The sequence below is a fragment of the Thalassophryne amazonica genome, chromosome 4 (genome assembly GCF_902500255.1).
Source record: "Thalassophryne amazonica chromosome 4, fThaAma1.1, whole genome shotgun sequence".
NCBI classification, from domain to species: domain Eukaryota; kingdom Metazoa; phylum Chordata; class Actinopteri; order Batrachoidiformes; family Batrachoididae; genus Thalassophryne; species Thalassophryne amazonica.
This window is the reverse complement of record NC_047106.1, coordinates 126,917,589-126,944,738: the sequence shown is the minus strand read 5'-3', so window position 1 is coordinate 126,944,738 and position 27,150 is coordinate 126,917,589. Positions and strand designations below refer to the sequence as shown.

General features: G+C 40.9%; 1 protein-coding gene across 2 annotated transcripts in view; it reads right to left on the bottom strand.

The window, feature by feature from the left end:
- bicra (BRD4 interacting chromatin remodeling complex associated protein) overlaps nucleotides 1–23,530 on the bottom strand; it is an 81,845-nt gene extending 58,315 nt beyond the window's left edge. For both annotated transcript variants that reach the window (XM_034168508.1, XM_034168509.1), the window contains exon 1: nucleotides 23,483–23,530. The gene's annotated coding sequence lies outside the window, so the exon portion shown is untranslated. The remainder of the gene's footprint in view (nucleotides 1–23,482) is intronic.
- Nucleotides 23,531–27,150: the final 3,620 nt, after the last annotated feature.

Genomic DNA, 27,150 nt, shown 5'->3' with positions numbered 1-27,150 from the left:
ATATATATACACATATATATACATACATACACACATATATATATACATATATATATATATACACATACATACATACATACATACATACACACACAAATATTATATATATATATAAACAGAAAACTGCCAAAAGGGGGAATAAATATAAGTGTAAAAATGACTGAATATATCAGAGCAGTAAACTGATTAGTCCGTGTGAACACCGCACACTGACTCACATGTGCGGTTAATTCAACCAGCTGCAGCTGATCCACAACGTGAACTCTGTCTTACAGAACAGATCTTTATAGGTTAGGTTAAACTTTATTGTCCCCACAGGGGAAATTTGTCTTGGGCTCACAGTGTTGTTTAACACATAAACAACATTCACAACATTTAACATCCAAACACACAGACAACATTACAACAGTCAACTGGTCTGCACAATTTCAACAAAAGGAATATGACCATGTCATGATATTGCACAATCCCAAGTAAAGTGCATTTGCAAATAAAGTGACTTCAGTATATTGCATGTGCCCAATAAATAACATAATTACAATTCAACAATAAAAAAAAAAAAAAAAACACATTCCTACTGTCTTGTCTTATTTAACAAAACCACTGATATGGGAACAAAAGAGAGTTTAAACCTATATAGCTATATAAACCTATATAAACCTAAACTTATATAATCTTTTGAATTCTATTGACACATGTAGGATTGTCATTCCTACACTCATAGTTATATTTAATAAAAAAAATAATAAATGCATGCAGGAGCTGCTGCTGCCGCTGCGTTCAAGTACCTTTGGAAATTACACAACTTTTGTGTTGTTTCAAATTCAGCAGTTGCTTGTGGCAAAATAATTAATTGTATCCACACAAAGATTAATTCTTACCCATATAAAGGTGCCTGAGCCCATTGAAGCTGACCCCCCCACCCCGATTAAAAAAAAAAAAATCCAAGCAAACAGGCTGAGTTTGCCCTGTAATTTCCAACGGTACATGAATGCAGCAGCAGCAGCAGCGTTCATAAACTGGCTTCTGCACTGTGTGAAAACATTCAGCTGGTTGAACGAAGTCAAACTAAACACTAACATTACAAAAACTAAGCAAACGATAAAAAAAAACATCAAGAACAGCAAAACGAAAAACGGATGACATGAGGTTTTCGTTGCCCTTCGTTCAAATTTTTCAGCAGTTTAGAAATCCTGACGAAGCGCCAGCTGCAGGAACTAAGCTGAGTGAAGGTTAAACGATGCCAACGAAAATCAACAAAAGTCCAGATTTCTTGTTTCGTCAGGGCTTCGTTGCCCTTCGTTAAATGCCGTGTGACTGGGCCATAAAACTGGTTATTCAGTTGTCAGTATGAACAATGACGCTGAACACAATGGTATTTATGAATTTCAGTCTCAGCATGCTTGGTGGTGGTTCTCGATCTTCCACGAAACTCACGAATTATTGTACATCATGTCCGTAAACCAAACAGCACCTTAATGCTTAAAGTCTCCTAACCTATTATCATTGATTACAAATATTAGTAAACAACCTTTATGCCTGCTATATCACTCCATCTCCTGCTTTATCTATCCTGTTTTCTGGTGATTTTTTTTTTTTGTTTTACTATTCTGCACTTCTCTATATTTTCCAAAAAAATCCAATGTTGTGGATCAAATTATTTACAACAAAGTTCTAATGCATCAATTCTGTGTCAAGGTGACAAAAGGTTTTTTGTAAGCTATTTACACCTTACTTCAACATTGACGCACACTTATTCTTCATCATGTCTCCACATGTTGTGCTGTTGTCCGTAGACCATAGACATTTTACTTGTTTACATGTTTAGGTCTCCCAGACTTTTTCTGACCAAATATATAGTGTTACCGAAACATTTAAAACCTATATATACTTACTTTGTAGGACCATAATGCATGGTTTGGTGTTTTATCGATTTTGATGTTAGAATTACACATAGCTTGTTAAATGTGACTTGATATTACCTATAATTAAGGTACTTAGTGGTAAGTATTTTGACAATTGTTAAAATTGAATGTGGTCTTATTGAGAATAAGCAATTCAAACAACTTACTTATTTGGTAAAAAGCTGTTATGACATATTTGTTTTGAAAACACGTTTATAAGTTCAATGTCACATCCATAGACTTTTCTGTTTTTTTGACACTGGTCATTTGCATCACATATGTCTTGGTATAACGAATAGATGGCCATCTCTAACCTGTGTAATTACTCAAAGTGTCTTAGAACTTCAGTAAACCCTTGCATGTGTTATTTAAGATTCTCTAGTTTAAATATGAAAACATATTGATATGTGAATTTAATAACATTAAAAATGTTTTTTTTCTACTCTTACTGCTAGTGTTTTTAAAAGGTACATGATAATTAAAATTACAACTACTGTATTCTTACTGTTGGATTTTTTTTGTTCCTTATGGTCTCCTCTTTCACAGTGTATATTGTTTTCCCAGTTTGACTGATAATAAATATGTTCTACACTCAACAAAAATATAAACACAACACTTTTGGTTTTGCTCCCATTTTGTATGAGATGAACTCAAAGATCTAAAACTTTTACCACATACACAATATCACCATTTCCCTCAAATATTGTTCACAAACCAGTCTAAATCTGTGATAGTGAGCACTTCTCCTTTGCTGAGATAATCCATCCCACCTCACAGGTGTGCCATACCAAGATGCTGATTAGACACCATGATTAGTGCACAGGTGTGCCTTAGACTGTCCACAATAAAAGGCCACTCTGAAAGGTGCAGCTTTGTTTTATTGGGGGGGATACCAGTCAGTATCTGGTGTGACCACCATTTGCCTCAGGTTTTGAGAACTGTCTACTCCATGCAGATTTACCACAGAGTGCCATATTGTTTGTATTTCTTTGTAATTGATGTAAATAAAGTCCGAAACATATTCAGTGGCAGCTTCACCATCAGAGAGCCTTGTTCACAACTACCACAAAAGACTCCAAGCTGTCACTGATGTTAAAGGTGCAAAACACAGTATTAATAACAGGGGTATGTAAACTTTGGATCAGGTTCATTTGGGTAGTTCTCTTGTCATTTTGATTTAAAAAGAGGAAACACAGTTGTTTGACAATAAATGGCTTCACCCAACCACTAACCATGAGTGAAAAAAAAGTTTTTGTGTTGTCATTCATATTCTCTTAAAAATGGCCAAAAAAGCAAAAAATTCTGCCAGGGTATGTAAACTTTTGAGCACAACTGTATTTACAAGACATTTCGCGGACGTTAGCATGGTGATGTCACAGGTTGGTAGCTAGCTGCAAAACTCTGTTTTGTTTGTGGGTAACTATGTCCTCTTTGTCATACTGCCTTAGACTGCCCACAATAAAAGGCCACTCTGAAAGGTGCAGTTTTGTTTTATTGGGGGGGGGGGATACCAGTCAGTATCTGGTGTGACCACCATTTGCCTCATGCAGTGCAACACATCTCCTTCGCATAGAGTTGATCAGGTTGTCAATTGTGGCCTGTGGAATGTTGGTCCACTCCTCTTCAATGGCTGTGCGAAGTTGCTGGATATTGGCAGGAACTGGTACACACTGTCGTATACGCTGGTCCAGAGCATCCCAAACATGCTCAATGGGTGACATGTCCGGTGAGTATGCCGGTCATGCAAGAACTGGGACATTTTCAGCTTCCAAGAATTGTGTACAGATCCTTGCAACATGGGGCCGTGCATTATCTTGCTGCAACATGAGGTGATGTTCTTGGATGAAATTCCATTATGTTTTTGGTGCTTTTGCCAGTTAACTAATTGTATTGGCTACAAAATTAAGGTATTTCCATAAGGCTAACTCACAGTTAATTGGGGGGTGGGGGGGGAGGTTCTGAGCCTGACCTAGAAAAAGTAGGGAATGATTTCCATCTTTAGCACTCTGAGAAACCAACATTTCTCAACATTTTTCCCAATGATTCAAAATGAGGCTTTATTCTTGGGATTCCCCTGTTGCTATTACAATGTAAACAAACCCATGTGGTGGAAGATATCACATGCCGTTTGCAGTAGTTTCACCAAGATGAAGCTGCAATAGGAACAGTGGAAATGGAAGAGAGGAGAAAAGTTGAAGACATTTTGTCCACTGCTCCCTGTGACCTGCTCCTGGATAAGTGGTTGAAGATAATTGAGTGAGTAAGTGTACACTACTCTTTTGAAATGTGTAAAATCATGCATTTTTGAGGAAGTATATGTTTTCTTATTGCATAACATTTCCTTCATTTCAAGGTTTGTAGCATGGCAAGGACAAAAAAGACAGCTACTTGTAAATTTGATGCCAGTTTATACAGCGCAAACAGAAGAAAAGGGGTTATCGGAATAGCAAAGGAAGAAGGAACTGGTCAAACAAAGAGAATCATGGTATCCTATGCAAAGTTTAGTACCACAAGTAGGAAACAAATACATTTTTTATTTCCCCCGCCCCGTCAACAATTTTCTAGTCCTACCATTTTTTTTGTTTGCTTGTTTTTTTTATTTACACTCTATGGTAAATCTGCATGGAGTAGACAGTTCTCAAAAACTGAGTGACTGTGCAAGAAGGAGAAGAGTGAGGAAAGCCACCAAGAAACCCAGACACCCCAAGTTATGGGCTTATGTGGCTGTGATTAGAGAAATTGTGCACAGTGCAAGCTTTGCATTTTGCATCACTTCTCTTAGCTTCATAGTGGAGTAGAGCAGAGAAGGATTTTCTTTCACCAAAACAGATCAAATCCAGGCTTGCATCTCAGGTGTACCTTCTGGAAATTTGTAGCTAAACTTTCAGGTCTTCTTTTTAAGAAAATCCTCCTCTATACCACTTCATCATGAAGATGGATAACTGGTGATGCAAAATGCAAAGCTTGCACTGTGCATAATTTCTCCAATCACAGCCAAGCAAGCCTATAACTTATTCTGGGGTGTCTGGGTGTCTTGGTGGCTTTCATCACTCTTCTACTTCTTGCACAGTCACTCAGGTTTTGAGAACTGTCTACTCCATGCAGATTTACCACAGAGTGCCATATTGTTTGTATTTCTTTGTAATTGATGTAAATAAAGTCCGAAACATATTCAGTGGCAGCTTCACCATCAGAGAGCCTTGTTCACAACTACCACAAAAGACTCCAAGCTGTCACTGATGTTAAAGGTGCAAAACACAGTATTAATAACAGGGGTATGTAAACTTTGGATCAGGTTCATTTGGGTAGTTCTCTTGTCATTTTGATTTAAAAAGAGGAAACACAGTTGTTTGACAATAAATGGCTTCACCCAACCACTAACCATGAGTGAAAAAAAAGTTTTTGTGTTGTCATTCATATTCTCTTAAAAATGGCCAAAAAAGCAAAAAATTCTGCCAGGGTATGTAAACTTTTGAGCACAACTGTATTTACAAGACATTTCGCAGACGTTAGCATGGTGATGTCACAGGTTGGTAGCTAGCTGCAAAACTCTGTTTTGTTTGTGGGTAACTATGTCCTCTTTGTCATATTGCCTTAGACTGCCCACAATAAAAGGCCACTCTGAAAGGTGCAGTTTTGTTTTATTGGGGGGGGGGGGGGGGATACCAGTCAGTATCTGGTGTGACCACCATTTGCCTCATGCAGTGCAACACATCTCCTTCGCATAGAGTTGATCAGGTTGTCAATTGTGGCCTGTGGAATGTTGGTCCACTCCTCTTCAATGGCTGTGTGAAGTTGCTGGATATTGGCAGGAACTGGTACACGCTGTCGTATACGCCCGTCCAGAGCATCCCAAACATGCTCAATGGGTGACATGTCCGGTGAGTATGCCGGCCATGCAAGAACTGGGACATTTTCAGCTTCCAAGAATTGTGTACAGATCCTTGCAACATGGGGCCGTGCATTATCCTGCTGCAACATTGATTCAACATGATGTTCTTGGATGTATGGCACAACAATGGGCCTCAGGATCTCATCACGGTATCTCTGTGCATTCAAAATGCCATCAATAAAATGCACCTGTGTTCTTCGTCCGTAACAGACGCCTGCCCATACCATAACCCCACCGCCACCATAGGCCACTCGATCCACAACATTGACATCAGAAAACCGCTCACCCACATGACGCCACACACGCTGTCTGCCATCTGCCCTGAACAGTGTGAACCGGGATTCATCCGTGAAGAGAACACCTCTCCAACGTGCCAAACGCCAGCGAATATGAGCATTTGCCCACTCAAGTCGGTTACGACGACGAACTGGAGTCAGGTCGAGACCCCGATGAGGACGACGAGCATGCAGATGAGCTTCCCTGAGACTGTTTCTGACAGTTTGTGCAGAAATTCTTTGGTTATGCAAACCGACTGTTTCAGCTGTTGTCCGAGTGGCTGGTCTCAGATGATCTTGGAGGTGAACATGCTGGATGTGGAGGTCCTGGGCTGGTGTGGTTACACGTGGTCTGCGGTTGTGAGGCTGGTTGGATGTACTGCCAAATTCTCTGAAACGCCTTTGGAGACGGCTAATGGTAGAGAAATGAACATTCAATACACGAGCAACAGCTCTGGTTGACATTCCTGCTGTCAGCATGCCAATTGCACGCTCCCTCAAATCTTGCGACATCTGTGGCATTGTGCTGTGTGATAAAACTGCACCTTTCAGAGTGGCCTTTTATTGTGGGCAGTCTAAGGCACACCTGTGCACTAATCATGGTGTCTAATCAGCATCTTGATATGGCACACCTGTGAGGTGGCATGGATTATCTCAGCAAAGGAGAAGTGCTCACTATCACAGATTTAGACTGGTTTGTGAACAATATTTGCTTCCACAATTTTCCAAATTATTAGAAAAGTTATTCAATAATAGATTAGACAAATTCATAAATAAACATAAATTACTTACTGATAGTCAATATGGATTCAGAGCACATAGTTCAACATCACTTGCATTAATAGAATCAGTTGAGGAGATTACAAACGCCATAGACCACAAATTACATTCAGTTGGAATATTTATAGACCTTAAAAAGGCTTTTGATACAATTAATCATGACATATTAATCAATAAACTTGAACAGTATGGGATTAGGGGGTTGGTGTTGCACTGGGTGAGAAGCTACTTAAGTAACAGAAAACAGTTTGTGAAGTTGGGGGAATATACATCATCATGCTTGGACAATGCTTGTGGCGTCCCACAGGGGTCAGTATTGGGTCCAAAACTGTTTCTAATTTATATAAATGATATTGTCAATGTTTCCAAAATATTAAAATTAGTATTATTTGCAGATGACACAAGCATTTTTTGTTCAGGGGGGGATTTGCAGGAGTTACTGAGGAGGATCAGTATAGAAATGGGAAAATTGAAAATATGGTTTGACAGAAATAAATTATCATTAAACTTAAGTAAAACAAAATACATATTTGGCTATTGTAATACAGACATACAGGTTCAGTTACAAGTCGAGGGGGTAGATATTGAAAGGGTACATGAAAATAAGTTTCTGGGGGTGATAATAGATGATAAGATAAACTGGAAGACTCATATAAAACATATACAAAGTAAACTGTCAAGAAGCATTTCAGTTCTAAACAAAGCGAAACATATTCTGGACCACAACTCACTCCGCATTCTTTACTGCTCACTGGTTTTACCATATTTACAGTACTGTGCAGAGGTATGGGGTAATACTTATAAAGGTACAACACAATCACTATCAGTAATGCAGAAAAGAGCTATAAGAATTATTCATAATACTGGCTATAGAGATCATACAAATCCACTATTTTTACAATCCAAATTCTTAAAATTCACAGACTTGGTTCATTTTCAAACAGTACAAATTGTGTATAAAGCAATAAACAATTTACTTCCAGCAAATATTAAAAATATGTTTTTTAACAGATCAGGGGATTACAGTCTGAGGGGGAAATTTAATTTAAAGCATCAGTGGGCACGAACAACATTAAAAGGTTTCTGTATTTCTGTCTGTGGGGTGAGGATGTGGAACAGATTGGGAGTGGGGCTCAAGCAATGTCCAAGCATGAACCAGTTCAAACAGCGGTACAAAAATATGTTTTTTTCTGGGTATAGGGAGGAGGAAGGGTAATGAGGGTTAGGGTGTTTTTGTTTTTTGCTTCGGCTTGTAAATATATAGTATTTTGTATGTAAGTAGGTATGTGTAGGTGTATATTTATGTTTGTGTATATATATGTGTATATATGTATATGTATGTTGATGTGTATATGTATGTGTATATATATGTATATATATATATATATTGATATCGGTTTAGGTGTGTAGGAATTTATGTGTATATGTGGCAAAGGGTATTACTGGTTGTGGGGAAGAAGGGGTAGGGATAAATAAGCTGATGCTTCACCCTACCCCTTTTCGGACATGTTGGGTACACAGTAGGAACTTTTTTGTTGTTTTCTTTACTGATCTATCTTGTAATTGTTGTTGTATCAAATGTTCGAAATAAACAGTTTTCATTCATTCATTCATATTTGAGGAAAATGGTGATATTTTGTATGTGGAAAAAGTTTTAGATCTTTGAGTTCATCTCATACAAAATGGGAGCAAAACCAAAAGTGTTGCGTTTATATTTTTGTTGAGTGTATCATTCTAACTTGAATCGGCAGAGAGCCACGCAGTGTTTGGAGCTGTGTGAACAGAACGGAGGACGATTCTCGTTTCTTTCTCCCAGCAAGACAGGAGTCCCAGTTAGTGACTTTAATCACCACAAAAGTGATTCAGGGATGACAGTGATGAAAAAAAAAAAAAGCTGAAACCCAAAATTACCCCCAACACCACCCGCACAAAAATGTTTGAATTCTAGAAGCTCTGAAATGCAATCTGGAACTATTCCAGACAATAAACTGCAGTGAGTGCAGCATCCATTTTGGTGAGGGGAAAAAAAAAACAACAACTTTCCTTATTCAAATTCATTCCAGTAGCATTCTGCTCTTACAAGGATGCAGCAGTTTTCTAGTTTGGCAGATAGTTCTGGAGGAAATCACTGAAGAAATTAACACATTGAAAATATGGTTTGACAGAAACAAATTGTCATTAAACTTAAATAAAACAGGGATGAAGTGGAGGTGTAAGAGTCACTAGGTGTTCACAGGAAACACATTTCTATATTTATTTATTTTCATTGTTACTTGGTTTTATATTTTCTGTTGTGTTTCTATTCAGGTTATTTTCGTCTCTTTCTCTAAGATTGTATATAATAAGTATATATTGCATATAATAATCATTAGATTATTAATATATGGGTGATTCTTAGACTACGGGCACTTATTATGTCCTTTGATCATATTGTATGAAAAACAGAAAAAAGGGGAAATGTCACACTTTTATAGTTATCTTTACAATGAAAGTGTGTTAAGAAATTTGTTCTAGTAGTCTATGATGACTTTTTCACCTTTTTTCAGCATCATTATATGCAAATATTGCCGTTTTGTGCTTGTCCCACACCCAGACTTTTGATCTTCAATGATAAAAATAAATGGTAAAGAAACATTTTTTCTAATGTTTTAAAATATCTCTGAATAAAATATCAGTAAAATAATCAAAACATAATTGGGGTATTCAATGTCATACAACTGTTGTGATTTTTTTTTAAACAAAATGTAGTTGTCCCACACTATTGCTGTAATTTCCACCACAACACTGTAATGTCCCTTTGAACAGTTTGTATGAAAGATTGTTTGGGTAGTTTCTATGGAGATAAACAGTGACATCAGAGCACATGTATATAGCGCCAAATCACAACAAACAGTTGCCCCAAGGCGCTTTATATTGTAAGGCAATGGTGTGGTGGAAATTACATTTACAAGGCCAATAGTGCCCATAGTTAAACAATCACCCATATAAACAAAAATACATTTAAAAAATATTATAATTTGAAAACAAATGCACCCAAACGTGATGATGGCTGCAACTGCTTAATACTAACTTTTAACATTGAAAATGCCATAGACATGCTAACGCGTTAGCATTGCTCCCATTTTTAAGTTATAAAATACATCTATCAACTGTTTCAGAAGACCATAACAGGTCGGTTTAACATAAAAAGGTAAATAATACTCACAGACGTATGCTCTTTAGGGTTTTAGCGGGGGAAAATTAAGCGAAAGAAAGAAAAAATAAATTAAGCAATAGATCGAAGCACTGCTTCAATCTGCAAACCACTGCTTCGATTGGTTCAAGGTTCAAAGCAAAGCCGCGCTGCAGAAAAGTTGATTACAGACCCGCTGCAGGGTCTGTAATCAATGTAGAGAAATTAACATTTTCTTGACAAACACCCCCAAAAACAACATCCACTCTGAAGGACCGATAACAGAATCGTTAAGCAAAAACCTTATTGATGTCGGTGGATCAAATCATTTCTTAACGATACCCGAAAGGAACGGTTCTCGATACTCATCCCTATTCTTAATCTACAGTTTACATTTCAATGCATTTCTCATTCACTCAAGTTGCTCAGTACATTGTGGATAAGACACAATTTAAATATTTCACTGTGCTTATCTTATCAGCTGCCTGATACGCTGTACAATCCAATCCAGGGCCTTGATGCTGCCATTTGTGTGTTTTTGTGTTCCTCATCCCACAGTTCCCATGTGACCACTAACATGTTCTTCTTTTTGTGCACCAGAATGGGTCATTTTAATTTTGTTGCAGTAAATAAAAAAGTAATTTCAAGAACTTGTTTTTTCTAAAATAAATGCTATTGCAAATACATAATAATCTTTCAATGCATGATCGAAATGTAATCGGCGGGCGCACTGAAAAAACTATTAAAATATGATGGCAGATGGAGTGAAAATGTAAAAGTGACAAATCACAGCCCTTGTGGTCTCCATCGTTTAGCAGGTGCGCGTCAGGTGGCGGAGAGGGTTCACAGCCATGCAGAGAGCTCTGGTCTAAAGCCAGGGTTCTCACTAGCATTATGACAGAGTAATGTCCTGTTACGCTGCTGCCTGAAAAAAAATTATGCTGCAGTTGGGCCGTTATGTTGTTTTTGAGGGTGTGTAACAGGAAAATGATCATTTCTCTACGTTGATTGTGGACCCGGTGGTTCCGATTTAGAAGCAGCGGGTCCATAATTTATTCATCAACCTCTATCAAAGCCATTTAAAGACGTTAATCATGACCCACTATTTGTGCTGATTAAAGTCACCAAATGGGACTCTGTTCCCATTTAGTGACTTTAATTGCGGTGGATGAAGCAAGAATCATCCACCGCGTCACACGGACAGTTTTTAATCGTTTGTCATTAACGTGCCTTTTTTGTGGGGCAGTCAACAACGCAGTTCTCTGCCGTGGAATGGACCAATATCTCCCACTTCTCTTGTTCGTAAACTGAAGTTACTGTCCCTCATGTAAAGGAAAATAATAATAATAATAATAATATCCTCTGCTCTGTGTGTGGTAGGGCTGCAGCTATCGAATATTTTTGGAATCGAGTATTCTATCAATTATTTTATCAATTAATCAAGTAATCGGATAAAAAAGTACTTTTGTATTTTTAAACAATATCAGTAGTGGCAGGGCTCTCCCTAAGCAATGGCACAATGTCGCTGTGCCATCATGCAGATTTTTAAGTTTAGGATGTTCCCTCTCTCTGATTTCCCAGGTAATTATTTATTTTTTCACATTATTAAGAGTTTTGGAGCTTTGCCAAACCATATGCCCAGGCGCTCTGTGAAATCTTCAGTCTGCGGACATTTTTTTTTTCCTTATTGCACATTTCATTTGCACTTTTTATTACTGTGATTTAGTCAGGGTTTAGTGTATATTTCTTCATGCCGTACAGAGCAGCTCAAACCGAAGTCAAATTCCTTGTTTTCTGTGGATACTTGGCGAATAACAAAGCCTTTGAAAAAACAGCTGTGGAGTGCAACATTTCCACAACAGCTGCACTGATAAATTAACTCTACAGCCTGTTGATAAAAACTCTTATCAAATCTGAATATAGGCTTTTTTTTTTTAATAGTTAAACATGATTAATTTAAAGTGCGCTTCCTTTCGCTTCATCTGCGGAGGTGGAGAGCAGCCAGTGGAGCAAAAAAAATATATATAAACACACTGCTTCACTTTAAATGCATAATAAGTCCGTTTCAGACGATCAGCACAGACCCTTTCTCTTAAAACCCTTTATTTTAATCAGCATGTGGCTTTGTAAACTTGTAGCATCTCGTGCCACATTGATTAGCTCTTACATTAGTTATGGGCATGCTCTACGGTCTTCTCAGTTACAGTGCCACCTACAGGCCTGGCATATGTACTACAGCTTTAAACAAAGCTTCGAGGCAAAGAATTTGCTTCAAACATTTTTTGTAATCGAATTATTCGAATTACTCGATTAATCGTTTCAGGTGTGGTGGGGTTTGCTGCAGCTCTCTGCCAAGTAAAGTTAGAAAGACAGATCATTCTGGAATAAATTAATGAATTTATTGGGCACACAGACTCAACAATAACAAAAAACACAAATAGAACAATTTCACAGTGAACCAGTGTGACCGAAAGGGTGTGGGCAGAAGCAAAATCTTATAAACCCCCACCCCTTTTACCACAAAAGTAAAATGTATACAGTGAGGAAAATAAGTATTTGAACACCCTGCGGTTTTGCAATTTCTCCCACTTAGAAATCATGGAGGGGTCTGAAATTTTCATCTTAGGTGCATGTCCACTGTGAGAGACATAATCCAAAAAAAAAAAGAAAAAAAAGAAAAATCCGGAAATCACAATGTATGATTTTTTAAAATAATTTATTTGTATGTTACTGCTGCAAATAAGTATTTGAACGCCTAAAAACCAGCAAGAATTCTGGCTCACAGAGACCTGTTAATTTTTCTTTAAGAAGCCCTCTTATTCTGCACTCTTTACCTGTATTAATTGCACCTGTTTGAACTTGTTACCTGTATAAAAGACACCTGTTCACACACTCAATCAATCACACTCCAACCTGTCCACCATAGCCAAGACCAAAGAGCTGTCTAAGGTCACCAGGGACAAAACTTAGACCTGTACAAGGGTGGGATGGACTACAGGACAACAAGCAAGCAGCTTGGTAGAAGACAACAACTGCTATGATTATTTATTAGAAAGTGGAAGAAACACAAGATGACTGTCAATCTCCCTCGGTCTGGGATTCCATGCAAGATCTCACTTTGTGGGGTAAGAATGAGACCAGAATAGAGCTTTTTAGAATCAATTCCATTTACCATATCCCAACCGTGAAGCATGGGGGTGGAAACATCATATTCTGGGGTGCTCTTCTGCAAAGGAGACAGGAAGACTGCACCGTATTGAAGGGAGGATGGAGGGGGTCATGCATTGTGAGATTTTGGCAAACAACCTCCTTCCCTCAGTAAGAGCATTGAAGATGGGTCATGGCTGGGTCTTCCAGCATGACAATGACCCCAAACACACAGCCAGGGGAACTAAGGAGGGGCTCCGTAAGAAGGATTTAAAGGTCCTGGAGTGGCCTGGCCAGTCTCCAGACCTGAACTCAATAAAAATCTTTGGAGGGAGCTGAAACTCCAAATATGAAAGATCTAGAGAAGATCTGTATGGACCAAAATCCCTGCTGCAGTGTGAGAAAACCTGGTGAAAAACTACAGGAAACGTTTGACCTCTGTAATTGCAAACAAAGGCTACTGTACCAAATATTAACATTGATTTTCACAGGTGTTCAAATACTTATTTGCAGCAGTAACATAAAAATAAATTATTAAAAAAAATCATACGAGGTCTGTGAGAAAAGTATCCGACCTTTTTATTTTATGCAAAAAATATATGGATTTGATTCATGTTTTTACGTCAGCCAAGCTTGAACCTTCGTGCGCATGCGTGAGTTTTTTCATGCTTTACTACCACTTTAAGGACGGCCCACACACACACACATCCTTACAACAACAAACGGCAAGCACAAACCATATGAATTAATCAATAAACAAACAAAAAAATTCCAAACACAACCAGACAAACACATTACACAATCCCCAAAAGCAATAACAAAAATCTATAAGCCTGGTTCATCAGATTATAACAAGTAATTATACTGTTCTTATAGAGCCCTTTAAAGCCAACTAAGGTACCAGATAATTTGATGTTATCATGACAATTATTCCACATATTGCATTTCTGTTGAAGTGTTAACGACTTTTTACAGCAGTTGCATTTCTGATGCATTCCGGACTCAATAACTTAAAAGCGAATCGCCGTTTTAAATCAAATAACACCTCTTTCCAAACGCTGTACACAGATGGCAAACTACAACCAACCAAAACTGTTTTTTGCCCAAAACGTCCTCTGTTCCATGGGGAAGAACTCAGCATGGCACAGCCACACGGCAAGTGTGAGTATTGTAGGGGAGACCGGGGGCATTGTCCACCAGAAATGTTTAAATTTATAACCCTCTGAACTATTTGTGATTTACTGTTGGGGTTTACTGGTGATTTACTGTTGTCTGTGAATGCAGATTCTGGATCGAGATTTCACTTTATATAGTCCTTGAAGGATTCTGCCAAAACTATTTCACAGATTCTCACCAAATTCGCACCACTGAATTTTAGAGGTGATCTGGATCAAGTTTATTTTATACAGGCGTTGAATGATTACTGGTAGCAAGATTACAACAAAACTACTGCACAGATTTTGACAAAATTTTCACCACAGATACATATTATGCCATGGAAGACTCCATTCAATTTTGTTGGTGATCTGGATATGGATTAAGATTTTACTTTATATCGGCTTTTAAGGATTACGTCAAAACTACTTCACGGGTTCTCCACATATTTGCACCACAGATAGATATTAGGACATGGAAGACTCCAATGAACTTTGGAAGTGATCCGGATCCAGGCTCAGGATTTCACTTTATATTGGCTTTGAAGGATTACGTCAAAACTACTTCACGGATTGTCACCAAATTTGCACCACAGGTAGATTTTAGGGCATGGAAGTCTCCACTAAATTTTGGAGGTGATCCAGATCCGGATTCTAGATCAACGTTTCACTTTATACAACAGGCTTTGAAAGATTATGTCAAAACTACTTCATGGGTTCTCACCTAATTTGCAAGACAGATCCGGATTGATGGACGTCAGAAACCTCTGACTGCTCTTGTTATCATTATGATTAGCAATGAATACATGATTTTTCAGAATATAAGTCGCACTGGAGGCCTAGTCTGGTGAAACCACTCACTCGTCAGTGTCAAGCAGACAAGGACTACTGTTAAGACCTTGTTTTCTGGTGTGAATGAGCTAGAAACCAACCCATATTTAGCCGCTCAGTTATTTTGATGCCAGCTTACAGTTCAAAAAATGAAAATGCAATGCAGTGTTTTCTTTTTTGGTGCTAGAAGTGAGGGATTTCACTGGAGTGTTGTAAAAATTGACAGGTGCAAGGAGTGATGATCAGCAAAACAGTCTGCAGTGCCTGTGAATGGGGAAGCAGGGGGAGCACACAGCTGTGCGAGCGATGAGCAGAAGTTCTCCTTGCTCCATTCACATGTGCTGATTTCAGTAATAAGCCTTGTACAGTTTTATTTGCTCTAAACAGCCGACTGGAGTGCAGACAGTTTTGCTCAGACTGACTGATTGTCTGAAAAGGCACCGTTACATTTACCATTCATCACAAAGAGATTAGTGTGTATTTGAAACAAAGGAGAACTAACTTTGCTTTTTAAACATGAAAGGTGGGACAGAGTGCTGCCTATTATCAGAGTCTGTACTGATCTTATGAAACAGCAAGACTGATGTGCACTGTTGATGATCTGTGTGAATAATATCGACTTATGTATTAGTAGAAGACCAGCCTGTAGACCCTGTGACCAAACTCTGGGAACAAGGGTTTCAAAGTGGTTTTGGGTTCCCTAATGGATTATGAACATTTTTTACTTGGGTTGACCTCTTCAAACTTCCGTGCATTTTAGGGAGGGGGCAATAAACAATAAACAATTTTTAATTGTCCCAACTGTGTCAATATGCATATAAAATTACTCGTCTACCATCACTATTCCAGAAATATATAGTATGTTATGCATCCGACCTCAAATGAGGACACTATGGCCCGAAATATCAAAAAGATCAACAAACTGTTTATAACATGAAAATTTGGTAGAAATGGTTAACCTTGACCAATTTTGATGATATTGGTGTCTAATTTTATGTTTTCCTGCGTGAGAAATTAATTTAAGTACTTTTGGAAAACATAAATGACATAAAGCAAAGGAAAGTGTTGATGCGCTTTTTAAAAACTGCACTGAAACTGTGTGGTGAAGCAGCAGCAGTGCTGACTTCCCGCTCACTCTGTTGGCACACACATATATGAAATGAACCGAGCGGAACACACACTTCTTTCACGACTCTGCGAAATTTATCAGATACTGATCAATCAATCCAAATAAATAAAAAATCCTTGACTGGGCCCAATTCTGGTTGTTTTGATCACCTCAAGACATTCCTAAAAATTGTGGGTGGGTGGGGGGGGAATTACTATCACCCAATATTTTCCACAATATGACTTTTTCATCAAATTATGCAGCCCTAGTGGGTTCCCTAACTAGTCTAATTCTTAGGCTCCCCTTACACAGGAAAGCAGCAGTTGTGAGTTTTGTCATGCAGCTTAAAATTCGCATGATACGTAAATGTGACACAAAAACACCTTTCTGCGTAACACCCCTGTCACACATTGACGATTCAGCCAGCATATGCCGAGCATATTAAAAATGCTGGCATGCATCAAATACGTTATGGATAAGTTTGTTTAAATTAATAGCAAGTTGAAGGACGCCGATATTTTCAAAATATGCCACCATATGAGTCATATGTCCCGCATACGCGGGCCATAAGTTGTAGGTAAGTTATGCCACATGTTTTTTGTAAGTTACTCATAAGTCAAAATCCATCCATTGATGTTGTCCATTGACTGGCTGCACAACTGAAAGCTGCAGTCCTCATGCAAACAGTTCAGACTGTTTCAAATTGTAAAACCATTCACACAGAACAAAAGTCTTTATCTTATGTGTTCCACTTCAATCGGCTTCATCATGATGAAAACGTATCCACATAAAGCGTCCTGATTTTTGAAAAAAGATGTCTGAAAATACTTTAATTCCTTGTCATGGCTGAAGGAACGTAGCATTTTAAAAGAAGTCATTTTGTGTTTTGTGTGTTTCTCAGCCTGAACCAGAGAGCACGGCACTTTGTTCCACAACAAGAAAATTAACTTATTTTAAAAGTTGAAAGTTGTCACAGCACCTCATTCATTCATGTCAGCGTTTACCACAGACATCAGTCGACTCTTCAGCATTCTGCACGTGATGAAAATAAATCCCATGATCCACTAAGGCAAAAAAAAAACAAAAAAAAAACGAACAACAACAACAAAACATCAAATTCCTCTGTTTGGCTCCCGTGTGGAGCGGAAAGGCCACGCAACAGCGTATGCATGCTTGATGACGCGCTTGCCGATATCTACATGTTCCATGCCAAACACAAGGGTTCTGTCAGCTGGAGAAACGCAAACCAAGTCAGACAAGCCAGTACTGAACTGGATGGCTCGATGGAAATGGATCTGTCAGCATACGCTGGCTAAATCATCAAGGTGTGACAGCTGCATAACATATTCAACATATCCAGTGTGTTCTGCGCATTTTTAATACACGCCACTCAGGTCGTGTCAGTGGACGATCTGCTGTTGCTGCAGTGAAAGTGCTGTGGTCATTGCGTGGCCATCGGGTGGTCATGGGGTGCTCTGTGAGGTGTTTTGTGTGGCCTGTGTGGTATTTCTGTGTGTTCTGAGCTTGGTGACTCTTCTGCGGAAATAAGGTCAGGGGTACCAATAGGTTAAGATGGAAAAAGCTGGAATGGCCAGTGTTCATTGTTATGTGTTGCAGGTCTCCAGCTGCGGTTTTAGTTTAACCACAGTGATGACATTTTAGGGCAGACTTTGAAAGAAATTAAAAGTTTAAAAATAAGTTTGTAAAACTCTGCTCTTTGCTCGCTGTAAGACATCTACACTCAAACACACTGCCCCCTCCTGCTCCTGCAGATAAGACATGGCTCGCTGCCAGGAGGAAAAAACAAAACAAAACAGAGACATTATACTGAAAATTGATTTTTGTAATGTGGTAAGTTTTATAGCTTGTATCCAGCCTTGATTCTGCGTCAGGACGGCGTCGGCACAAAATTTGCCTTTTGGCACCCCAACTGATGGAAATCCGTTGTAGCGATGGAGAACTTTAATCCCTGGTACTAGTATAAAGCATTCAGTATGCGTACTGGTAATCCCATCCCTGTATTTTCGATATATCAGCATTGGATGTTGCAAGCTGTTAAGACCATTGCTTCTGCAGTGGCTCAGAGCAAAAACCAAAAACAAACAAACAAAAAAACACTGTGTCATCTTTCTGTGCCTTACAGGGTGGTGGCAACACAACAAACAAGACCAGCACATCTGCAGTGAGTTTTCAAAACATTTACGCTTTGTTTTCCTTCAAAGTTTGTGTACATCCTCTGGCTGCGTTTGCGCGGCTAAAACAGAAGCTGAAAACAGAGCAACACAGCAACAGCAAGATTACAATATAACCCAATGCTAAAATACCCTTGGCTGTATGAGCATGTACCTTTTAACGGCATCTGCGGGACAGATTGCGTGTGCGCATACTTGAGCTTTTGAAAAGACCAGTTACCTTTGACTGTGTGTGACGTTTGTGCATGCTGACGTCGGCAAGATGTCTTGTGAATTCACTCCAGAGGTGTTATCAGGTTACAGAAACAATATTTTCAGTTTTACAAGTGATTATTTCTCATTAGCTTCCACATCATGAGAAACATGTTAGATTTACAAAGACACGCAATGGTTTCGGAGCAGATTCTGCCACGTGATGCACGTGCACGCCATGTCTGTGAGATGCCTTGTAAATCACTCCAAAGGTGTTATCATGTTACAAAAACAGTGTTTCCAGTTTTAGAAGTGTTTATTTCTTGCTAGTTTTTACCTCATATATGAGAAACATGTTAGATTTACACAGAAACGCAGCGGTTTTGGAGCGGATTCCACTATGTTGAATTAGCAGCCAGAGAGAGACCAGCCAGTGACGTCACAGTGCCTCTCTACTCTGATTGGCTGTCACCCTCCCCACCCCACCCCAACCCAAAAAAGCACATTTGCATGATTCATAGCACAAAAATAGGAAACAGAATGTGACCTTTTGACATCTTAAAATAAGTTATGGTTAGCCATCTCTGAGCTTGTCTAAGGTTGGTGTCCCAAAAATGTTCCCTGTGAATTTGAAGACATTGGCAGTAATAGGACTAGACTTATGCTGAACACAGATGGACGGACGGACGGAAAGCCTTCGCAATACCCGATGGCCATATTTTGATGGTGTCGGGTAAAAATAAATAAAAACAAAATACTAATGCTTTGCCGCACCTATGTCTAAAGTCTGCTTTTTGAGGACGGCACAAGATGAAAGCATGATTAAAACCTTCTTACCTATCAGACACACAGCGCTTTCCACATAAATACACAAGTTCTCCATTCTTAATTGTTCAAAATAGGGGCTCACAGACAGAAAAAAAATTATGAAACAGCCCTCCACAACAACCTTTGTGTAAAAAGTCCACCTTTGAAGACATTTTTTCACACTACTGCTGCTGAAAATAATAATAAAAAAAATCATTAAAAATGTAATTTAAAATTACTATGTATTATTATTATTATTATTTACATAATAATAGGAAATTTAACAACTAAAATGTTAACAACTAATATTCCTCTGTGCCTAAGTTTTACGACAATTCTGCAGTAAGTGCAACTGCTGAGTAATATAAAAATATGTTTGCTTAATTTAATTTTTCTCCATAACAAAGGGGAATGTGAAGTAATATTTTTTAAGCACTACCTATGCAAGGGCATAACTGGGTCTGTTTGGAGTTCTACCTTCACAATCAGGTCAGTTAGTGTTAGAGAAAGGATAATTATGAAAACGATTAAGGCTCTTGGGGCTAGTAATCTTGTCAAACAAACATGAAGGCTGTGACGTCAATTTGGGATAGGGTAAAAGCAAAGAAAAGGTGAAAATATGCAAAAGAAAATACTAATGTAACACACATCAAGCAAGTACTAAAAATCTGGGTTACACACAAACACCACACACAACAATTTCTGAAGACTTTTAAATAAAATTAATGTAAGCAATATTAAGCACATAAATGTATCAATAGTTAGTTAGAACACACCCTCCGTGTTCCAACTATAAGGGGATCACACTCCTCAGCCTCCCCGGTAAGGTCTATTCCAGAGTACTGGAGAGGAGAATTCGACCGATGGTCGAACCTCGGATTCAGGAGGAGCAGTGTGGTTTTCGTCCTGGTCGCAGCACACTGGACCAGCTCTACACACTCCATCGGGTGCTCAAGGGTTCATGGGAGTTCGCCCAACCAGTCCACATGTGTTTTGTGGATCTGGAGAAGGCGTTCGACCGTGTCCCTCGGGGCACCCTGAGGGGATTGCTCCGGGGATACGGGGTCCGGGGTCCTTTGCTAAGGGCTATCCGGTCCCTGTATGACCGCAGCAGGAGCTTGGTTCGCATTGCCGATAGTAAGTCAAACCTGTTTCCAGTGCACGTTGGCCTCCGCCAGGGCTGCCCTTTGTCACCGGTTCTGTTCATTATTTTTATGGACTATATTCTTATATATTTCTAGGCGCAACCAAGGTGTAGAGGGGATCTGGTTTGGGAACCACAGAATCTCATCTCTGCTGTTTGTGGACGATGTGGTTCTGTTGGCTTCGTCAAATCAGGACCTTCAGCGTGCACTGGGGCGGTTTGCAGCCAAGTGTGAAGTGTCCGGGCTGAAAATCAGCACCTCCAAATCCGAGGCCATGGTTCTCGACCGGAAAAAGGTGCTTTGACCTCTTCAGGTCGGTGGAGTGTCCTTGCCTCAAGTGGAGGAGTTTAAGTATCTCGGGGTCTTGTTCACGAGTGAAGGACGGATGGAGCATGAGATCGATAGACGGATCGATGCAGCATCTGTAGTGATGCGGTCGCTGTATCGGACTGTCGTGGTGAAGAGAGAGCTGAGTAGGGGGCAAAGCTCTCGATTTATTGATCGATCTACGTTCCAAATCTCATGACCGAAAGAACGAGATCGCGAGTACAAGTGGCCGAGATGAGTGTCCTCCGCACGGTGGCTGGGCGCTCCCTTGGAGATAGGGTGAAGAGCTTGGTCACTCGGGAGGAGCTCGGAGTCGAGCCGCTGTTCCTCCACATCGAAAGGAGCCAGTTGAGGTGGCTCGGGCATCTTTTCCGGATGCCCCCTGGACGCCTCGCTGGAGAGGTGTTCCGGGCACGTCCCATTGGGAGGAGGCCCCAGGGAAGACCCAGGACACGCTGGAGGGTCTACATCTCTCAGATGTAGGATGGATGGATGTATCAATGTCGTAATATGTAGGTATTGGACGTACAATGTATTATATTGAGTTTTGAGAAACAATACAGAGTCCTATTGCCCACTTTCTGATGGAGCTCACTGTAAGCAGTGACAATACATTCCAAGCTGTACAGCTGTCAACTTTCTTGAGCTTGTTGTGAGTCGTAAATAAGAAGCAAGCAGCGATGTGCTTCTGAAATGTTGCTGGACATGACATTACATTGACAATAGTCTCATTTAGCCTGATTAATTGCTCACAGCTGCCTTTTTTACGTGTTGCGCAATGCTGTTAAAGCTCCAGTAGGACGCCAGTCTGATTAAGGCATTTCATTGATTATGTTTACATGCAGCCAATAACCCTTTTATAACCAGAATATTAGCAATAACCCGGTTGCGCACGGCCATGTAAACACCCGCAAAAACCTGAATAAGACCGCCGGGTTACTCCTTTTCTAACCTGAATATCAGGTCATATAAACGCGCATCGGGATATCCCCATAGAAAGGAACATTATTTTGTGTTCTGCGCATGTCCTATCCGCAAGGAATCTTGGTCTTTTGAGTATGGCAACTACTTGTATGTGGCGCGCGCAACCCACCGGACACCACAGAAGCAGAGGTAAACAAGTATGGGGACATCCAGATGCGGCAGCACAGCACCACACTTTTGGAGTGAGGAGGAAACCCAATACTTCATTAGTATAGTGAAAGACATGAATATAATGTCTTTTATTGACGGTAGAAGGAGGAAGAAGAAACTAAAATGACGCATATTTGCGTCATGACGTTCTCCGTGCGTCTGGATGTTGTCCATGTGTCGCTGTTTAGATGGGGATATTCCACATGATACCAGTGACCATGTATACAGGAGTAATTCTGTCTGCTTAAGCATGTAAACGGTTTATTCCTAATGATTCAGAAACTGGAATATTGACCTTAACCCGAATATTAACGGCATGTAAACGTAGTCTATGTCTGCAATGCACCTCAGCAATCAGAATACTTAATTAGATTATTGCTTACGATGATTAGGACCTTACTCTGGTTCAAGCAAACAGAAAACGCTGTTTACATGGCAGTGTCTTATTCTGACTGTTCAAATGAAGATCAACAACAGTACTGCAAACAGTAAATCGGCCACCTTATTCTTTTGGTTGAAACATAACTCGCTTCACGTATAAGCCCAGTAAAAAAAAAAAAAGAGTGTTAGATGATTGTGGTGAGATCGGACAGTAGATAATGTTATCGAGACATCAGCGGACGGAAACACAACCGTAAAACGCGCGGTTTTCACGTAGTGTGAAACCATTTCGAGCGCTGGTTTCTTGCTCAACAGCTGAGCAGAGAACATCCAGGAACACCACTCAAGTGTCTGACAGAGGAGCGAGTGGACTCGGCGGTTGGCGCTCGAAGAAGCAGCAGCTGAGGCGGCTCAGAGCCATTAGTCGCTCTCAGTGCGCAGGATATGAATGGAGCCGCTGGCTGGCTACAAGCTAGCTGCTACTGCTTTCAAACTCCGTTACCACAACGTTTTCCAAAATTCCACAACATCTGCAACGTTTTACAGCCACATCACTGACTAAACACTGCAAGACGTCCGATTCCAACAAGCGCTGCTCCTCTTTCGGAACATTTTAAAACATCCGGGCTGCATTTCGTTAGCGTTAGCTGACGAGCAAAAGCCGTCCAGCTAGCTTGTGTGCCTTTGACATTCAAAACAAACCGATGTGACGCTTTTAAAACGCTGGTTCTGCGCGGCAGAGCCTCGATTCAGCAGTGACGAGGTGGCGTTGTTTGCTTTAGGTGTGTAAACGCAGTTGCGTAGCCGAGCTGCGATGTCTCCTTGCGAGCTAAATCTGAGTTATGTTGGAATACTCTTGGATGAGGGGGGTATGTTTGGGAATTCAGTGGAAAATGGCCATGTTTGCCCGGCCGGGGCACAGTGTGGCGTCCGGATTGCGGTAGCAGTGTAGTCTGCGGCTCCTCTGCACTACGCGAAGATTGTAACTTTGGTGCAGTTATTCGAATTAAGAGAGAAATAGCTACATTGTAACAAACTCACCCGAGACGATAGCGGTGCAGGTAGCGCGGGGTCTCCAGGACAGCCTCGCACGGGCTGCTGCGCAGGACCCAAAGCTACAGGCAGGAAACAGGAGACTTCCGTTTTGCCTGACTGAAATCTGGGCTTGGTCGAGTTTTCGCTGCAGTTCGGGGCCCTGAGCTCACAGCGTTTTACATTCCAGCAGCACGGGAAGGAGTAAATGTTGTGAGGCTAATTTGTGTTAGAGCAGCTGTTTGCTTTGTGTTTAGTTGTCCAGCAGTTATGTTGTTTTCATTGCTCACAAACTAGAGGTGGGCGATACCAAGTAAATACGGGCCCAGCATCGCCGATACCGATACCGATACTCAACACAACTTAAAATCTCCTGAGGTAGAGGGCTGACAAACCACAGTACAAGGGTGCGCTGCTCCGTGTTGTGTGACACAGAGCAGCGCTGCTCTTACAGACAGAGAGTACACTTTGCGCGAGAGAAAAAAGCTTGTATCGATCATTTTACACGAGGATCGTTCAATATCAATACCAGCGTTGGTATCGATATTAGGATTGATCCGCCCACCTCTATCACAAAGTGTAGAAACACCAAAGGTAACACTTCGGGCCCTGACGGCTTTGACCCCCGTGCTATACCTTAAATCATATTTTAGATCACAAGAACCAATTTTAAAATGTTGACTGAATTTATTTAGTACAAATCAATACACATATCAAAGTACGTGCATCAAATGCAAAATGCTTGGAGGTGTTCCTCAGGGACTACACAGTGCACACATAGTAAAGAGAGAAGCTAAAACTCCAAAATATGATATAAAACTGTAAAAACTAACGTAAAAATAAAGACCTACACAACAGTGTTTAAAATTTCATTTTCAAATATTTAACGTGAAATAACTTTCACATTATTTTTGAGCACATAATGTTTGTTTGTGGTTACATAAACTGCATTATTTTAGGTCACAGAATAAGTTTGGGGCAGCACGGTGGATTAGTGGTTAGCACTGTTGCCTCACAGCGAGAAGGTCATGGGTTCAATTCCCGCCTGCGGCCTTTCTGTGTGGAATTTGCATGTTCTCCCCGTGTTTGTGTGGGTTTCCAAAGACATGCAGGTTAAGTGGTTTGGAATCTTTAAATTGTCCGTAGGTGTGCAAGTGGGTGTGACTGTGTTTGTTTGTCTATATGTGGCCCTGCGACAGACTGGTGTCCTGTCCTGGGTGTACCCCACCTCGCGCTCTATGACTGCTGGGATAGGCTCCAGCCCCCCGTGACCCCCAGTTAGGCTAAGCAGTTGAAGATGAGTGAGTGAGTGAGAATACGTTTGGATGACTTCTGCTGGGGATGAAAGTCAGCCCCTCCAAATCCTAGGCCATGGTTCTCGACCAGAAAACGGTGCTTTGCCCTCTACAGGTTGGTGGAGTGTCCTTGCCTCAAGTGGAGGAGTTTAAGTATCTCGGGGTCTTGTTCACGAGTGAGGGACGGATGGAGCATGAGATCGATAGACGGCTCGATGCAGCGTCTGCAGTGATGCGGTCGCTGTATCGGACCGTCGTGGTGAAGAGAGAGCTGAGCAGGGGGGCAAAGCTCTCGATTTACCGATTGATCTACGTTCCGATCCTCACCTATGGTCATGAGATTTGGTTCATGACCGAAAGAACGAGATCGCGAGTACAAGCGGCCGAGATGAGTTTCCTCTGCAGGGTGGCTGGGCGCTCCCTTAGAGATAGGGTGAGGAGCTCGGTCACTCGGGAGGAGCTCGGAGTCGAGCCGCTGCTCCTCCACATCGAAAGGAGCCAGTTGAGGTGGCTCGGGCATCTTTTTCGGATGCCCCCTGGACGCTTTGCTGGAGAGGTGTTCCGGGCACGTCCCATTGGGAGGAGGCCCCGGGGAAGACCCAGGACACGCTGGAGGGACTACGTCTCTCGGCTGGCTTGGGAACGCCTTGGGGTTCCCCCGGAGGACCTGGGGGAGGTGTGTGTGGATCGGGAGGTCTGGGCAGCTTTGCTTGAGCTGCTGCCCCCGGGACCCAACTCCAGATAAAGCGGAAGAAAATGGATGGATGGATGGACTTCTGCTGGTTTGGTGTTTTGTTTTTGTTGTGTTCTTATGTATCTTGTACACTCACCGGCCACTTTATTAGGTACACTTGTTCAATTGCTTGTTAGTTGCTGCAACTCAATGCATTTAAATGTGGTGAAAACGACTTGCTGAAGTTCAAACCAAGCAATCAGAATGGGGAAAAAAAGGGGATGTAACTTTGAAAGTGGCATGGTTGCTGGTGCCAGACAGACTGGTCTGAGTATTTCAGGATCTGCTAATCTACTGGGATGTTCACCAAACCATCTCTAGGGTTTACAGAGAATGTTCAGAAAAAAGAGAAGATGTCCGTTGAGCAGCAGTTGTGTAGATGAAAATGCCTTGTTGATGTCAGAGGTCAAGGGAGAATGGACAGGTGGGTTGAATGGGTGACAGTGTGATGCTCTCATGCCATCATGTACAAATATCTCTTAGGAATATTTCCAACACCTTGTTGAATCTATGCCATGAAGAATTAAGGCAGTTCTCAAGGCAAAAGGGGGGCCCAACCGGGTACTTGCAAGGTGTACTTAATAAAGTGGACAGTGAGTGTATATGAGTAATGTAACTTTACCCACCCTACTGTCTACATTTCTAAAACACAATAAGAAAGCATCCAAGCATGTACTGATGTACTGTCATAACCAGTTTAATCATACTGCGCAGTTATGTTTTAGGGGCTAAATGGCATGGAGGTCACATGTCTTGTGCTGCATTCAGAACCCTCAGAAGTTTGGAGATTCTGACCTCCGAACTTCTGTGGGTTCCGAGGATCCCAAAAAGGTGTTTTTTGGACAATGATTTCCTTGACCATTGACCAAACTACTCCAAAATAATGACCTCTAAATATCTATCCTATAAATATTCCCACCATGTTCAATCCGTCAAGGCTTCTTGGTTGTTGAGATATACGAGGTTTATTAGATAATAAACCGACCCTTTTATTTTATTTTTTAACTATATGGATTTGAATGACGTGCAATTACACCAATCATGCTTGAACCCTCGTGCGCATGCGTGAGTTTTTTCACGCATGTCGGTGACGTCATTTCCCTGTGGGCAGGCCTTGAGTGAGATGTGGTCCCGCCCTCTCGGCTGAATTCCTTTGTTTCACACGCTGCTCGAGACGGCGCGCGTTGCTATATCAAAATTTTTTCTGGACCTGTGAGGAATATCCGAGTGGACACTATTCGAGAAATTAAGCTGGTTTTCGGTGAAAAGTTTAACGGCTGATGAGAGATTGTGGGGTGTTTCTGTCGGTGTAAGGACTTCCCACGGAGCGGGACGTCGCGCAGCGCTTCCAGGCGCCGTCGTCGGCCTGTTTCGACCTGAAAACATCCTAATTTAAGGCTTAATTCACCCAGGACGTCGCGAGAGAACAGAGAAGATTCAGAAGAGGCCGGCATGAGGACTTTATGCGGACATTCCACTGTTTAAGGACATTTTTTAATGAAAGACGTGCGCGCAAATTCGCCGAGTCGTTTCCGTGACGACTCGGCAAATCTGTGTGCACCGTGACAGGAAAAACACCTCCATGTTGAAAACCATTTGTAAAATTCAGGCGGCTTTTGATGGCTTTCAACAAGTGAGTAACTGAGAAA